Source organism: Oncorhynchus gorbuscha, linkage group LG03 (assembly GCF_021184085.1).
Source record: "Oncorhynchus gorbuscha isolate QuinsamMale2020 ecotype Even-year linkage group LG03, OgorEven_v1.0, whole genome shotgun sequence".
In the NCBI taxonomy this organism is placed as follows: Eukaryota; Metazoa; Chordata; class Actinopteri; order Salmoniformes; family Salmonidae; genus Oncorhynchus; species Oncorhynchus gorbuscha.
The window spans coordinates 39,234,917-39,251,528 of NC_060175.1; the positions used below are offsets into that span (position 1 = coordinate 39,234,917).

General features: G+C 46.8%; 1 protein-coding gene across 4 annotated transcripts in view; it reads right to left on the bottom strand.

Moving 5' to 3' along the window:
• The window catches only part of mdfi (MyoD family inhibitor), a 52,397-nt gene extending 50,559 nt beyond the window's left edge, over window positions 1-1,838 (bottom strand). For 3 of the 4 annotated variants that reach the window (XR_006838115.1, XR_006838114.1, XM_046342492.1), the window contains exon 1: window positions 1,243-1,837. The gene's annotated coding sequence lies outside the window, so the exon portion shown is untranslated. Of the gene's footprint in view, window positions 1-1,242 lie in introns of all 4 variants that reach the window. The other variant, XM_046342493.1, reaches the window with a different exon arrangement.
• Window positions 1,839-16,612: the final 14,774 nt, after the last annotated feature.

Sequence of the window (16,612 nt, forward strand, 5' to 3'; positions counted from 1 at the left end):
CATAGATCATGCTCAGCACACCAATCATAGATCATGCTCAGCACACCAATCATAGATCATGCTCAGCACACCAATCATAGATCATGCTCAGCACACCATTCATAGATCATGCTCAGCACACCAATCATAGATCATGCTCAGCACACCAATCATAGATCATGCTCAGCACACCAATCATAGATCATGCTCAGCACACCAATCATAGATCATGCTCAGCACACCAATCATAGATCATGCTCAGCACACCAATCATAGATCATGCTCAGCACACAATCATAATCATAGCACACCAATCATAGATAATGCTCAGCACACCAATCATAGATCATGCTCAGCACACCAATCATAGATCATGCTCAGCACACCAATCATAGATCATGCTCAGCACACCAATCATAGATCATGCTCAGCACACCAATCATAGATCATGCTCAGCACACCAATAAACAGAGCACCCTCAGCATGGAAACACAAAAAGGAGAAAATCTACCAAACAAACAAAAAAAATCGAACTACCATGCAGTGTTTTTACTGAGTATTTACATCTCATAAATTACCCTTTACCCAATGTATAAAGTTCAGAAGTTAGCCAACTTCGAGCGATTTGAGAGTGCCAGCTCAGCTGCATGTTCGTGACCACCTCTGTAGGACAGCTGTGCCTCCGCACCCTCACACTCCTCATGCAACACACACTCCTCATGCAACACACACGCAAGGCCTCTGACACAGCTCAATATATAGCACAGCCTATCAGCCATTCACATAGGCTATTCATATTTCCTGTATTGTACTCTCACATGACACAAATCTCCACTTCTCCTTTCTCATGAGTCATGAATATCTGGAATCATTCTAGAACTTTCTTGGCCATAATTGATTTCACCATGGTCAACAAAATGATATCTATTCAATGGGCTTCTGCACTTTTAGTCATCTGAGATGGCTTTACAGTTACAGTAGCATATTATCTCAATTGCATCTGAAATATGTGCATCCTACAAAGGTGATATGATAATAAAATCGAAATGTTAAACTTTTAATGACTTAAGCTATTATAAAACATTTACATATGTTAGAAACCTTTATGAAGTTGACAAAGTCCTCCAGTGTACACAGCTGTGTTAAACTGAGGCATCTTCACATTATGTTTACCTAACGAGTCCATGCATGCTCACCCTAAGCCTCGATTCATAAGAAAGCAAAAGGCAAGGAGATGGACAAGAACTCCCAAATCCCACTTACTTAGTTTTGGCTGGGAGTGGGACACAGGTCACTCCGTGTTCGCTAATTCATTATCTGACCCCTTTTTCAGGTAGACTCTCCTCTCACTCTCCGGTGATCTCCACTCCACTTCTGCTCTCTTCTTATCTAACTTTCGCGTCTCGAAGACACCACAACTCTTCTTCTCGTCTCCATAAAGTCCTTCATGGAGTAGTTTTAGCGCATTTCTCGATGCAAAAGTGGATTTAGGACTTTATCCGATAAGTTTTTTTCTCCTTTCAAAGCGAACCCCTTCGGCGACACTAGTTCAGTCTGTGCCGTTCCTCCGCCTGTCAGTGCAGCGTAGATGTAAGTTCGAGCTCTAAGGGCAGTCCCCAGAACAGTCTTTGTCTCGGGTGCAACTTTCCGAGCGCTTCCAGAGGTTTGACAGTTACAGCTCGGCTCTTTACAAAGTGACCAAAGACGTTTTTAAACTTTCCAAGCTCCCGATTTGTCAGCTGTTGCAGAAAATTTAGTTGAGAAACTTTGGATATCACCAGCCATGCCCATACCTCACTCAACCCTCTCTTTCTTACCTTCCCTCTCTCTCTCTCCTCTCAAAGGCTTGTCTGGAGACAGCTCCAGTCTGTTAGACAGGAAACTTCAGTCAGCACTGAATACTGCGTTTCCTCCAGGCACAAACCCCTAACCTAGAACCAGAGACGGGATCTCAGATTATTTCAGATGCGCTACATATTATTATGCATTCCTCAATATGATAATTAGGATTACGATATCAATGTTTATTACCGAAGTATAATAATATAGGCCTACCAGCCCAATAAACAATAATCAGACATTGTAACTGTGAAATTGATGTATCACCACATTTTTAACAATAATCATAAATAATCTTAATCATTTTAAATAATGTATCCGAATAGGCTAGCCTAGGCCTACTTAATGCATGTCTGATCCTCTCATTTTAACAAATGGTTCATGTTAAAAGTGCGTTTAGGTAGGCTACACAAACAATTCATTGTGTATAGCCTCCGCAACTCGTGTCGTTATCGTATATCAAACAGTTGAAAAGCCCCATTCACGCCATTCGCGCAGCCAGGTGCAAGGCGCACCTGGCCTGGTAGCGAAACTGATGAGAGTCGTTGGTGTGATTGACGTGTGAAGGACTGGCGGGGGCGCGAAGTAAATTGCCGCGGTAAATCATCTTTAAGCGCTTTCAAACAAAATAGTCTGCATTTTTCAGAGAGAGAGAGAGAGGCTTGAAGTTCAACAGCACACGCATGCCAAAGCATATTCAATTTGTCTCACAAATAAATCACCCTGATACTGGATCTTGACACGAGGTCAACTGTAGCCCATCCTTTCTCTTATAAAGATGTTTAGGGTGCACATGTGTCATTTAATCAATAAATCAGTCGGGATTATATTCTTAACACACGTTACCCATTTGAAGCAGCTGAAAACAAAGCAAGCTTTGTAGGGTAAAAACACAGAGAACACTAAATATAAATGCTTTGAGGTGGCTCTTTTAAAAACAAACTCCCATGATCCTACGTTTTGTAGGCCATACTCTGAAAGACCAATGACTAACATAATGATAGGGTCTGCACAGTGCACACTTAACTGCTCTGGCACAAACTATTATTATAGTAACAATGTTTGAGACCGGACAAATGTATGTTCAGGTCCACACTGCTTTACTAGCCTACAATAAGGTGTGTAGTAGAGAGCAGGTCCACACTGCTTTACTAGCCTACAATAAGGTGTGTAGTAGAGAGCAGGTCCACACTGCTTTACTAGCCTACAATAAGGTGTGTAGTAGAGAGCAGGTCCACACTGCTTTACTAGCCTACAATAAGGTGTGTAGTAGAGAGCAGGTCCACACTGCTTTACTAGCCTACAATAAGGTGTGTAGTAGAGAGCAGGTCCACACTGCTTTACTAGCCTACAATAAGGTGTGTAGTAGAGAGCAGGTCCACACTGCTTTACTAGCCTACAACAATAAGGTGTGTAGTAGAGAGCAGGTCCACACTGCTTTACTAGCCTACAATAAGGTGTGTAGTAGAGAGCAGGTCCACACTGCTTTACTAGCCTACAATAAGGTGTGTAGTAGAGAGCAGGTCCACACTGCTTTACTAGCCTACAATAAGGTGTGTAGTAGAGAGCAGGTCCACACTGCTTTACTAGCCTACAATAAGGTGTGTAGTAGAGAGCAGGTCCACACTGCTTTACTAGCCTACAATAAGGTGTGTAGTAGAGAGCAGGTCCACACTGCTTTACTAGCCTACAATAAGGTGTGTAGTAGAGAGCAGGTCCACACTGCTTTACTAGCCTACAATAAGGTGTGTAGTAGAGAGCAGGTCCACACTGCTTTACTAGCCTACAATAAGGTGTGTAGTAGAGAGCAGGTCCACACTGCTTTACTAGCCTACAATAAGGTGTGTAGTAGAGAGCAGGTCCACACTGCTTTACTAGCCTACAATAAGGTGTGTAGTAGAGAGCAGGTCCACACTGCTTTACTAGCCTACAATAAGGTGTGTAGTAGAGAGCAGGTCCACACTGCTTTACTAGCCTACAATAAGGTGTGTAGTAGAGAGCAGGTCCACACTGCTTTACTAGCCTACAATAAGGTGTGTAGTAGAGAGCAGGTCCACACTGCTTTACTAGCCTACAATAAGGTGTGTAGTAGAGAGCAGGTCCACACTGCTTTACTAGCCTACAATAAGGTGTGTAAGTAGAGAGCAGGTCCACACTGCTTTACTAGCCTACAATAAGGTGTGTAGTAGAGAGCAGGTCCACACTGCTTTACTAGCCTACAATAAGGTGTGTAGTAGAGCAGGTCCACAGGTCCACACTGCTTTACTAGCCTACAATAAGGTGTGTAGTAGAGAGCAGGTCCACACTGCTTTACTAGCCTACAATAAGGTGTGTAGTAGAGAGCAGGTCCACACTGCTTTACTAGCCTACAATAAGGTGTGTAGTAGAGAGCAGGTCCACACTGCTTTACTAGCCTACAATAAGGTGTGTAGTAGAGAGCAGGTCCACACTGCTTTACTAGCCTACAATAAGGTGTGTAGTAGAGAGCAGGTCCACACTGCTTTACTAGCCTACAATAAGGTGTGTAGTAGAGAGCAGGTCCACACTGCTTTACTAGCCTACAATAAGGTGTGTAGTAGAGAGCAGGTCCACACTGCTTTACTAGCCTACAATAAGGTGTGTAGTAGAGAGCAGGTCCACACTGCTTTACTAGCCTACAATAAGGTGTGTAGTAGAGAGCAGCAGGTTCACTAAGTCACGGACAAGACTGCTAAACAAGACTGCTGAACAAAATACACAATCCATGTCTCAAGGCTAAAAAATCCTTCTTTAACCTGTCTCCTCCCCTTCATCTACACTGATTGGAGTGGATTTAAGAGGTGACATCAATAACAGATCATAGCTTTCACCTGGATTATCCTGGTCAGTCTATGTCATAGAAACAACTGATGTTTCTTATGGTTTGTACACTCAGTGTATGTATGTACTCAGCAAAATAAGAAACGCCCTCTCACTGTCAACTGCGTTTACTTTCAGCAAACTTAACATTTGTAAATATTTGTATGAACATAACAAGATTCAACAACTGAGACATAAACTGAACAAATTCCACAGACATTTGACTAACATAAATGGAATAATGTGTCCCTGAACAAAGGGTGGTCAAAATCAAAAGTAACCATCAGTATCTGGTGTGGCCACCAGCTGCATTAAGTACTGCAGTGCATCTCCTCGTCATGGACTGCACCAGATTTGTCAGTTCTTGCTGTGAGATGTTTCCCCATTCTTCTACCAAGGCACCTGCAAGTTCCTGGACATTTGTGAGGGAGGAGGATGTCTTCCCTGTAACGGACAGTGTTGAGATTGCCTGCAATGACAACAAGCTCAGTCCGATGATGTTGTGACACACTGCCCCAGACCATGACGGACCCTCCACCTCCAAATCGATCCTGCTCCAGAGTACAAGCCTCGGTGTAACGCTCAGTCCTTCGACGATAAATGCGAATCCGACCATCACCCCTGTTGAGACAAAACTGCGATTCCTCGGTGAGGACCTGCCTTACAACAGGCCTACAAGCCCTTAGTCCAGCCTCTCAGCCTATTGCGGACAGTCTGATGGAGGGATTGTGCGTTCCTGGTGTAACTCGGGCAGTTGTTGCTGCCATCCTGTACCTGTCCCGCAGGTGTGATGTTCAGATGTACCGACCCTGTGCAGGTGTTGTTACACGTGGTCTGCCACTGCGAGGATGATCAGCTGTCCGTTCTGTCTCCCTGTAGTGCTGTCTTAGATGTCTCACTGTATGGACATGGCAATTTATTGCCCTGCCCACATCTGCAGTCCTCATGCCTCTTTGCAGCATGCCTAAGCCACGTTCACGCAGATGAGCAGTGACCCTTGACATCTTTCTTTTGGTGTTTTTCTGAGTCAGTAGAAAGGCCTCTTTAGTGTCCTAAGTTTTCATAACTGTGACCTTAATTGCCTACCGTCTGTAAGCTGTTAGTGTCTGTCACGTTCTGACCTTCGTTATTTTGTTATGTCTTTGTTTTAGTATGGTCAGGGCGTGAGTTGGGTGGGTAGTCTATGTTAGTTTTTCTATGTTGTGGTTTTGTGTTTGGCCTGGTATGGTTCTCAATCAGAAGCAGGTGTCGTTCATTGTCTCTGATTGAGAATCATACTTAGGTAGCCTTTTCCCACCTGTGTGGGGTGGGTGATTATTTTCTGTTCTGTGTTTTGCTTCACCGTTCAGGACTGTTAATTTTGTCTTTTTATCTTTTTTGTTCAGTGTTCAGTATTCTCAATAAAACAATATGGACACTTACCCCGCTGCGCATTGGTCCTCCTCTTCTTCCACCCACGACGAACGTTACAGAATCACCCACTAACCAAGGACCAAGCAGCATGGTATCGGGCAGCAGCAGAAATATCTGGCCTCGTGGACATGGGAGGAGATTCTGGACGGAGAAGGACCATGGGCACAGGCTGGGGAATATCGCCGCCTCAAGGCAGAGCTGGAGGCAGCGAAAGCTGAATGGCGGTGGTATGAGGAGGCAGCACGGCAGCGCGGCTGGGACGAGAGGCAGCCCCAAACATTTCTTGGGTGGGGGCACACGGGGAGTGTGGCTAAGTCAGGTAGGAGACGTGAGCCAACTCCCCGTGCTTACCGTGGAGTGAGGTGGACCGGGCAGGCACCGTGTTTTGCCGTGAGCCGCACGGTGTCCCCGGTGTGCATGCATAGCCCGGTGCGTTACATCGCAGCGCCTCGTATCAGCCAGGATAGAGTGGGCATCGAGCCAGGTGCCATGAAGCCAGCTCAGCGCATCTGGTCTCCAGTGCGTCTCCTCCGGTCGGGGTACATGGCACCAGCCCTACACACGGTGTCCCCAGTTTGCCAACACATCCTAGTGCGGTCTGTTCCACCTCGCCGCACTGGCCTGGCGACGGGGAGTATCCAGACAGGTAGGGTTGTGCAGGCTCGGTGCTCAAGACCTCCAGTGCGCCTCCACTGTCCGGTCTATCCGGTGCCTCCTCCATACCAGGCCTTCGGTGGCAGCCCCACGCACCAGGCTGTCTCTCCGTCTCCTTCCTCCAGGTGCTCCCTCCTGTCCAGTGCTGCCAGAGTCTCCCGTTCTCCCGTCTGTCCTGAGCTGCCAGAGTCGCCCGTCTGTCCTGAGCTGCCAGAGTCGCCCGTCTGTCCTGAGCTGCCAGAGTCGCCCGTCTGTCCTGAGCTGCCAGAGTCGCCCGTCTGTCCTGAGCTGCCAGAGTCGCCCGTCTGTCCTGAGCTGCCAGAGTCGCCCGTCTGTCCTGAGCTGCCAGAGTCGCCCGTCTGTCCTGAGCTGCCAGAGTCGCCCGTCTGTCCTGAGCTGCCAGAGTCGCCCGTCTGTCCTGAGCTGCCAGAGCCACCCGTCTGTCCTGAGCTGCCAGAGCCACACACACACACACACACACACACACACACACACACACACACACACACACACACACACACACACACACACACACACACACACACACACACACACACACACACACACACACACACACACACACACACACACACACACACACACACACTACATTCACCCATACAAACATAACACGCGCACACATGCATACTGATGCAACAGACATATTCATACTCACACACACTCACATTCACACTCAACACATACGCTGCTGCTACTGTCTATTATCTATCCTGTTGTCTATTCACTTTACCCCTACCTATATGTACATAACGTAACCACCTCAATTACCTCGTACCCTTGCACATCGATCCAGTACTGCTACTCATTATATATATTCATGTTTTTTGAACTCATTATTCTTGTTCGTTATTCACTGTGTATTTATTCCTCGTGCATTGTTGGAAAGGACCCATAATTAAGCATTTCACTGTTAGTCTATACCTGTCATTCATGAAGCATTTGACAAATAACATTTGATTTGATTTGATTCCTCTATATTATTACACATCTCTCTGCTCTGCACCTCATGAGTGGGAACAGGAGTTTTTCCCTAAAGCATGACCTGACCAGGTTAAACTCCTGCCCCTACATATAACTCCAACCCAGACTTTTCCCTGGTCAAGTCACATGGTCAGGAAATGTTCTTGCCCTACTCCTGAGATATGATGTGTTGCCATCGGCAGCTCAATATGCCAGCACATCATCTGCCAGCCAGCCAATGGCACTGGCCCTAAACATTCCACACCTCTGTCTGCCCGCTCCTCTCAAATCATCTTCCAATGGATGAAACATAGCCCAGAAAGCTGCTATACTGGGTCAAACAGGCATAGCACGCAAAACAGGATAGGACTACTTGTACAAATATTTTAACCCAGTATGTTCACATTTTGGGTTGGCCCCATGTCCAGGCAGCCAATAAACTGCCTACTGTACTGTACTTCCCTTGGGAACTCTTTCCCATACAATGAAGACTGAAGAGTGATCCTAATGCGTATACAGGTAACTGAAATAGGGGTCTTAGGAGCATAGGGGGTTTAAAGTGTGTGTGTGTGTGTCAGTCACCAGATTCCAGCCCAGTTGAACACTTATGGGGGATTCTGGAGCGACGTCTGAGACAGTGTTTTCCACCACCATCAACAAAACACCAAATTATGGAATTTCTTGTGGAAGAATGGTGTCCCATCCCTCCAATAGAGATCTAGACACTTGTAGAATGAATGCCAAGGCGCACTGAAGCTGTTCTGGCAGCTCGTGGTTGTCCAAATCCTTATTAAGACAATTTATGTTGGTGTTTCCTTTATTTTGGCAGTTACCTGTAGTTGGGTCTACACAACATATGGTGGGTACTGTTTACTCAGCTCTACTTGTCATGTTTTGTCTTAGATTGTCTTGTCATTTTGCTTTTTCCTCTGTTCATTTTCCCCCTGCTGGTCTTTTTAGGTTCGTTCCCCTTTTTCTCTCTCCCTTCCTCTCTCTCTTCTCTCTATCGTTCCGTTCCTGCTCCCAGCTGTTCCTATTCCCCTAATCAATCATTTAGTCTTCCCACACCTGTTCCTTATCTTTTCCCCTGATTAGAGTCCCTATTTCTTCCCTTGTTTTCCGTTCCTGTCCTGTCGGATCCTTGTCTATTGTTCACCGTGCTGTGTCTGTGTATCGCCCTGTCGTGTCGTGTTTCCCTCAGATGCTGCGTGGAGAGCAGGTGTCTGAGTCTGCTAGGTTCAAGTGCCTTCCCGAGGCAACCTGCAGTTCTTGATCGAGTCTCCAGTCTGTTCTCGTCATTACGAGTGGAATTATGTCTTATGTTTGTAGAATTACTTTACTGGATTAAAGACTCTGTTTTCGCCAAGTCGCTTTTGGGTCCTCATTCACCTGCATGACAGAAGGATCCGACCAAAGAATGGACCCAGCGACTACAGACGTTCGTAACACTGCCGTCGAGATCCAAGGAGCCATGCTCGGCAGACACGAGCAGGAATTGTCTGCTGCTCGCCATGCCGTGGAGAACCTGGCTCAGGTTTCCGACCTCTCTGGACAGTTCCAGAGTCTTCGTCTCGTGCCACCTGTTACTTCCTGGCCTGCCGAGCCTCCGGAACCTAGGGTTAATAACCCACCTTGCTACTCCTGGCAGCCCACGGAGTGCCGCTCCTTTCTCACCCAGTGTGATATTGTGTTCTCTCTCCAACCCAACACATACTCTAGCGAGAGAGCTCGGGTTGCTTACGTCATTTCACTCCTTACTGGCCGGGCTCGAGAGTGGGGCACAGCTATCTGGGAGGCAAGGGCTGATTGTTCAAACAATTACCAGAACTTTAAAGAGGAGATGATTCGGGTTTTTGACCGTTCAGTTTTTGGTAGGGAGGCTTCTAGGGCCCTGGCTTCCCTATGCCAAGGTGATCGATCCATAACGGATTACTCTATAGAGTTTCGCACTCTTGCTGCCTCTAGTGACTGGAACGAGCCGGCGCTGCTCGCTCGTTTTCTGGAGGGACTCCACGCAGTGGTCAAAGATGAGATTCTCTCTCGGGAGGTTCCCTCCAGTGTGGACTCTTTGATTGCTCTCGCCATCCGCATAGAACGACGGGTAGATCTTCGTCACCAAGCTCGTGGAAGAGAGCTCGCGTCAACGGTGTTTCCCTGCTCCGCATCGCAACCATCTCCCTCCTCTGGCTCAGAGACTGAGCCCATGCAGCTGGGAGGTATTCGCATCTCGACTAAGGAGAGGGAACGGAGGATCACCAACCGCCTGTGCCTCTATTGCGGATTTGATGGACATTTTGTCAATTCATGTCCAGTAAAGGCCAGAGCTCATCAGTAAGCGGAGGGCTACTGGTGAGCGCTACTACTCAGGTCTCTTCATCTAGATCCTGTACTACTATGTCGGTCCATCTACGCTGGACCGGTTCGGGTGCTACATGCAGTGCCTTGATTGACTCGGGGGCTGAGGGTTGTTTCATGGACGAAGCATGGGCTCGGAAACATGACATTCCTTTCAGACAGTTAGACAAGCCTACGCCCATGTTTGCCTTAGATGGTAGTCATCTTCCCAGTATCAGATTTGAGACACTACCTTTAACTCTCACAGTATCTGGTAACCACAGTGAGACTATTTCTTTTTTGATTTTTGATTCACCTTTTACACCTGTTGTTTTGGGTCATCCCTGGCTAGTATGTCATAATCCTTCTATTAATTGGTCTAGTAATTCTATCCTATCCTGGAACGTTTCTTGTCATGTGAAGTGTTTAATGTCTGCCATCCCTCCCATTTCTTCTGTCCCCACTTCTCAGGAGGAACCTGGCGATTTGACAGGAGTGCCGGAGGAATATCATGATCTGCGCACGGTCTTCAGTCGGTCCCGAGCCAACTCCCTTCCTCCTCACCGGTCGTATGATTGTAGTATTGATCTCCTTCCGGGGACCACTCCCCCTCGGGGTAGACTATACTCTCTGTCGGCTCCCGAACGTAAGGCTCTCGAGGATTATTTATCTGTGTCTCTTGACGTCGGTACCATAGTGCCTTCTTCCTCTCCGGCCGGGGCGGGGTTCTTTTTTGTTAAGAAAAAGGACGGTACTCTGCGCCCCTGCGTGGATTATCGAGGGCTGAATGACATAACGGTTAAGAATCGTTATCCGCTTCCCCTTATGTCATCAGCCTTCGAGATTCTGCAGGGAGCCAGGTGCTTTACTAAGTTGGACCTTCGTAACGCTTACCATCTCGTGCGCATCAGAGAGGGGGACGAGTGGAAAACGGCGTTTAACACTCCGTTAGGGCATTTTGAGTACCGGGTTCTGCCGTTTGGTCTCGCCAATGCGCCAGCTGTTTTTCAGGCATTAGTTAATGATGTTCTGAGAGACATGCTGAACATCTTTGTTTTTGTCTATCTTGACGATATCCTGATTTTTTCACCGTCACTCGAGATTCATGTTCAGCACGTTCGACGTGTTCTACAGCGCCTTTTAGAGAATTGTCTCTACGTGAAGGCTGAGAAGTGCTCTTTTCATGTCTCCTCCGTTACTTTTCTCGGTTCCGTTATTTCCGCTGAAGGCATTCAGATGGATTCCGCTAAGGTCCAAGCTGTCAGTGATTGGCCCGTTCCAAGGTCACGTGTCGAGTTGCAGAGCTTTTAGGTTTCGCTAATTTCTATCGGCGTTTCATTCGTAATTTCGGTCAAGTTGCTGCCCCTCTCACAGCTCTTACTTCTGTCAAGACGTGTTTTAAGTGGTCCGGTTCCGCCCAGGGAGCTTTTGATCTTCTAAAAGAACGTTTTACGTCCGCTCCTATCCTCGTTACTCCTGACGTCACTAGACAATTCATTATCGAGGTTGACGCTTCAGAGGTAGGCGTGGGAGCCATTCTATCCCAGCGCTTCCAGTCTGACGATAAGGTTCATCCTTGCGCTTATTTTTCTCATCGCCTGTCGCCATCTGAACGCAACTATGATGTGGGTAACCGCTGGAACTGCTCGCCATCCGCTTAGCCCTAGGCGAATGGCGACAGTGGTTGGGATTGTCTGCTGCTCGCCATGGGGAGCGACCGTTCCTTTTGTCGTTTGGACAGACCATAAGAACCTTGAGTACATCCGTTCTGCCAAACGACTTAATGCCCGTCAAGCTCGTTGGGCGTTGTTTTTCGCTCGTTTCGAGTTTGTGATTTCTTACCGTCCGGGTAGCAAAAACACCAAGCCTGATGCCTTATCCCGTCTGTTTAGTTCTTCTGTGGCTTCTACTGATCCCGAGGGGATTCTTCCTTATGGGCATGTTGTCGGGTTGACAGTCTGGGGAATTGAAAGACAGGTTAAGCAAGCACTCACGCACACTGCGTCGCCGCGCGCTTGTCCTAGTAACCTCCTTTTCGTTCCTGTTTCCACTCGTCTGGCTGTTCTTCAGTGGGCTCACTCTGCCAAGTTAGCTGGTCATCCCGGTGTTCGAGGCACTCTTGCGTCTATTCGCCAGCGCTTTTGGTGGCCGACTCAGGAGCGTGACACGCGCCGTTTCGTGGCTGCTTGTTCGGACTGCGCGCAGACTAAGTCGGGTAACTCTCCTCCTGCCGGTCGTCTCAGACCGCTCCCCATTCCTTCTCGACCATGGTCTCACATCGCCCTAGACTTCATTACCGGTCTGCCTTTGTCTGCGGGGAAGACTGTGATTCTTACGGTTGTCGATAGGTTCTCTAAGGCGGCACATTTCATTCCCCTCGCTAAACTTCCTTCCGCTAAGGAGACGGCACAAATCATCATCGAGAATGTGTTCAGAATTCATGGCCTCCCGTTAGACGCCGTTTCAGACAGAGGCCCGCAATTCACGTCACAGTTTTGGAGGGAGTTCTGTCGTTTGATTGGTGCGTCCGTCAGTCTCTCTTCCGGGTTTCATCCCCAGTCTAACGGTCAAGCAGAGAGGGCCAATCAGACGATTGGTCGCATACTACGCAGCCTTTCTTTCAGAAACCCTGCGTCTTGGGCAGAACAGCTCCCCTGGGCAGAATACGCTCACAACTCGCTTCCTTCGTCTGCTACCGGGTTATCTCCGTTTCAGAGTAGTCTGGGTTACCAGCCTCCTCTGTTCTCTTCCCAGCTTGCCGAGTCCAGCGTTCCCTCCGCTCAAGCGTTTGTCCAACGTTGTGAGCGCACCTGGAGGAGGGTGAGGTCTGCACTTTGCCGTTACAGGGCACAGACTGTGAGAGCCGCCAATAAACGCAGGATTAAGAGTCCTAGGTATTGTTGCGGCCAGAGAGTGTGGCTTTCCACTCGCAACCTTCCTCTTACGACAGCTTCTCGTAAGTTGACTCCGCGGTTCATTGGTCCGTTCCGTGTCTCCCAGGTCGTCAATCCTGTCGCTGTGCGACTGCTTCTTCCGCGACATCTTCGTCGCGTCCATCCTGTCTTCCATGTCTCCTGTGTCAAGCCCTTTCTTCGCACCCCCGTTCGTCTTCCCTCCCCCTCCCGTCCTTGTCGAGAGCGCACCTATTTACAAGGTACGTAGGATCATGGACATGCGTTCTCGGGGACGGGGTCACCAATACTTAGTGGATTATGCCCCGTCGAAGTTTGTGATTTCTACCGTCCGGGTAGCAAAAACACCAAGCCTTGCCTTATCCCGTCTGGGAGGGTTACGGTCCTGAGGAGAGGAGTTGGGTTCCGTCTCGGGACGTGCTGGACCGTTCACTCATTGATGATTTCCTCCGTTGCCGCCAGGATTCCTCCTCGAGTGCGCCAGGAGGCGCTCGGTGAGTGGGGGGTACTGTCATGTTTTGTCTTAGATTGTCTTGTCATTTTGCTTTTTCCTCTGTTCATTTTCCCCCTGCTGGTCTTTTTAGGTTCGTTCCCCTTTTTCTCTCTCCCTTCCTCTCTCTCTTCTCTCTATCGTTCCGTTCCTGCTCCCAGCTGTTCCTATTCCCCTAATCAATCATTTAGTCTTCCCACACCTGTTCCTTATCTTTTCCCCTGATTAGAGTCCCTATTTCTTCCCTTGTTTTCCGTTCCTGTCCTGTCGGATCCTTGTCTATTGTTCACCGTGCTGTGTCTGTGTATCGCCCTGTCGTGTCGTGTTTCCCTCAGATGCTGCGTGGAGAGCAGGTGTCTGAGTCTGCTAGGTTCAAGTGCCTTCCCGAGGCAACCTGCAGTTCTTGATCGAGTCTCCAGTCTGTTCTCGTCATTACGAGTGGAATTATGTCTTATGTTTGTAGAATTACTTTACTGGATTAAAGACTCTGTTTTCGCCAAGTCGCTTTTGGGTCCTCATTCACCTGCATGACACTACTTTAGACAACATATGGTGGGTACTGTTTACTCAGCTCTACTTTAGACAACATATGGTGGGTACTGTTTACTCATATCTACTTTAGACAACATATGGTGGGTACTGTTTACTCAGCTCTACTTTAGACAACATATGGTGGGTACTGTTTACTCAGCTCTACTTCACACAACATATGGTGGGTACTGTTTACTCAGCTCTACTTTACACAACATATGGTGGGTACTGTTTACTCAGCTCTACTTTACACAACATATGGTGGGTACTGTTTACTCAGCTCTACTTTACACAACATATGGTGGGTACTGTTTACTCAGCTCTACTTTACACAACATATGGTGGGTACTGTTTACTCAGCTCTACTTTAGACAACATATGGTGGGTACTGTTTACTCAGCTCTACTTTAGACAACATATGGTGGGTACTGTTTACTCAGCTCTACTTTAGACAACATATGGTGGGTACTGTTTACTCAGCTCTACTTTAGACAACATATGGTGGGTACTGTTTACTCAGCTCTACTTTAGACAACATATGGTGGGTACTGTTTACTCAGCTCTACTTTAGACAACATATGGTGGGTACTGTTTACTCAGCTCTACTTTAGACAACATATGGTGGGTACTGTTTACTCAGCTCTACTTTAGACAACATATGGTGGGTACTGTTTACTCAGCTACTTTCTACTGTTTTAGACAACATATGGTGGGTACTGTTTACTCAGCTCTACTTTAGACAACATATGGTGGGTACTGTTTACTCAGCTCTACTTTAGACAACATATGGTGGGTACTGTTTACTCAGCTCTACTTTAGACAACATATGGTGGGTACTGTTTACTCAGCTCTACTTTAGACAACATATGGTGGGTACTGTTTACTCAGCTCTACTTTAGACAACATATGGTGGGTACTGTTTACTCAGCTCTACTTTAGACAACATATGGTGGGTACTGTTTACTCAGCTCTACTTTAGACAACATATGGTGGGTACTGTTTACTCAGGTGGGTACTGTTTACTCAGCTCTACTTTGACAACATATGGTGGGTACTGTTTACTCAGCTCTACTTTAGACAACATATGGTGGGTACTGTTTACTCAGCTCTACTTTAGACAACATATGGTGGGTACTGTTTACTCAGCTCTACTTTACACAACATATGGTGGGTACTGTTTACTCAGCTCTACTTTAGACAACATATGGTGGGTACTGTTTACTCAGCTCTACTTTAGACAACATATGGTGGGTACTGTTTACTCAGCTCTACTTTACACAACATATGGTGGGTACTGTTTACTCAGCTCTACTTTAGACAACATATGGTGGGTACTGTTTACTCAGCTCTACTTTAGACAACATATGGTGGGTACTGTTTACTCAGCTCTACTTTAGACAACATATGGTGGGTACTGTTTACTCAGCTCTACTTTAGACAACATATGGTGGGTACTGTTTACTCAGCTCTACTTTAGACAACATATGGTGGGTACTGTTTACTCAGCTCTACTTTAGACAACATATGGTGGGTACTGTTTACTCAGCTCTACTTTAGACAACATATGGTGGGTACTGTTTACTCAGCTCTAGACAACATATTTAGACAACATATGGTGGGTACTGTTTACTCAGCTCTACTTTAGACAACATATGGTGGGTACTGTTTACTCAGCTCTACTTTAGACAACATATGGTGGGTACTGTTTACTCAGTTCTACTTTAGACAACATATGGTGGGTACTGTTTACTCAGCTCTACTTTAGACAACATATGGTGGGTACTGTTTACTCAGCGCTACTTTACACAACATATGGTGGGTACTGTTTACTCAGCTCTACTTTAGACAACATATGGTGGGTACTGTTTACTCAGCGCTACTTTACACAACATATGGTGGGTACTGTTTACTCAGCTCTACTTTAGACAACATATGGTGGGTACTGTTTACTCAGCTCTACTTTAGACAACATATGGTGGGTACTGTTTACTCAGCTCTACTTTAGACAACATATGGTGGGTACTGTTTACTCAGTTCTACTTTAGACAACATATGGTGGGTACCGTTTACTCAGCTCTACTTTAGACAACATATGGTGGGTACTGTTTACTCAGCTCTACTTTAGACAACATATGGTGGGTACTGTTTACTCAGCTCTACTTTAGACAACATATGGTGGGTACTGTTTACTCAGCTCTACTTTAGACAACATATGGTGGGTACTGTTTACTCAGCTCTACTTTAGACAACATATGGTGGGTACTGTTTACTCAGCTCTACTTTAGACAACATATGGTGGGTACTGTTTACTCAGACTTTAGACAACATATGGTGGGTACTGTTTACTCAGCTCTACTTTAGACAACATATGGTGGGTACTGTTTACTCAGCTCTACTTTAGACAACATATGGTGGGTACTGTTTACTCAGCTCTACTTTAGACAACATATGGTGGGTACTGTTTACTCAGCTCTACTTTAGACAACATATGGTGGGTACTGTTTACTCAGCTCTACTTTAGACAACTACTTTGTTTACTGTTTACTCTCTACTTTAGACAACATATGGTGGGTACTGTTTACTCACTTTAGACAACATATGGTGGGTACTGTTTACTCAGCTCTACTTTACACAACATATG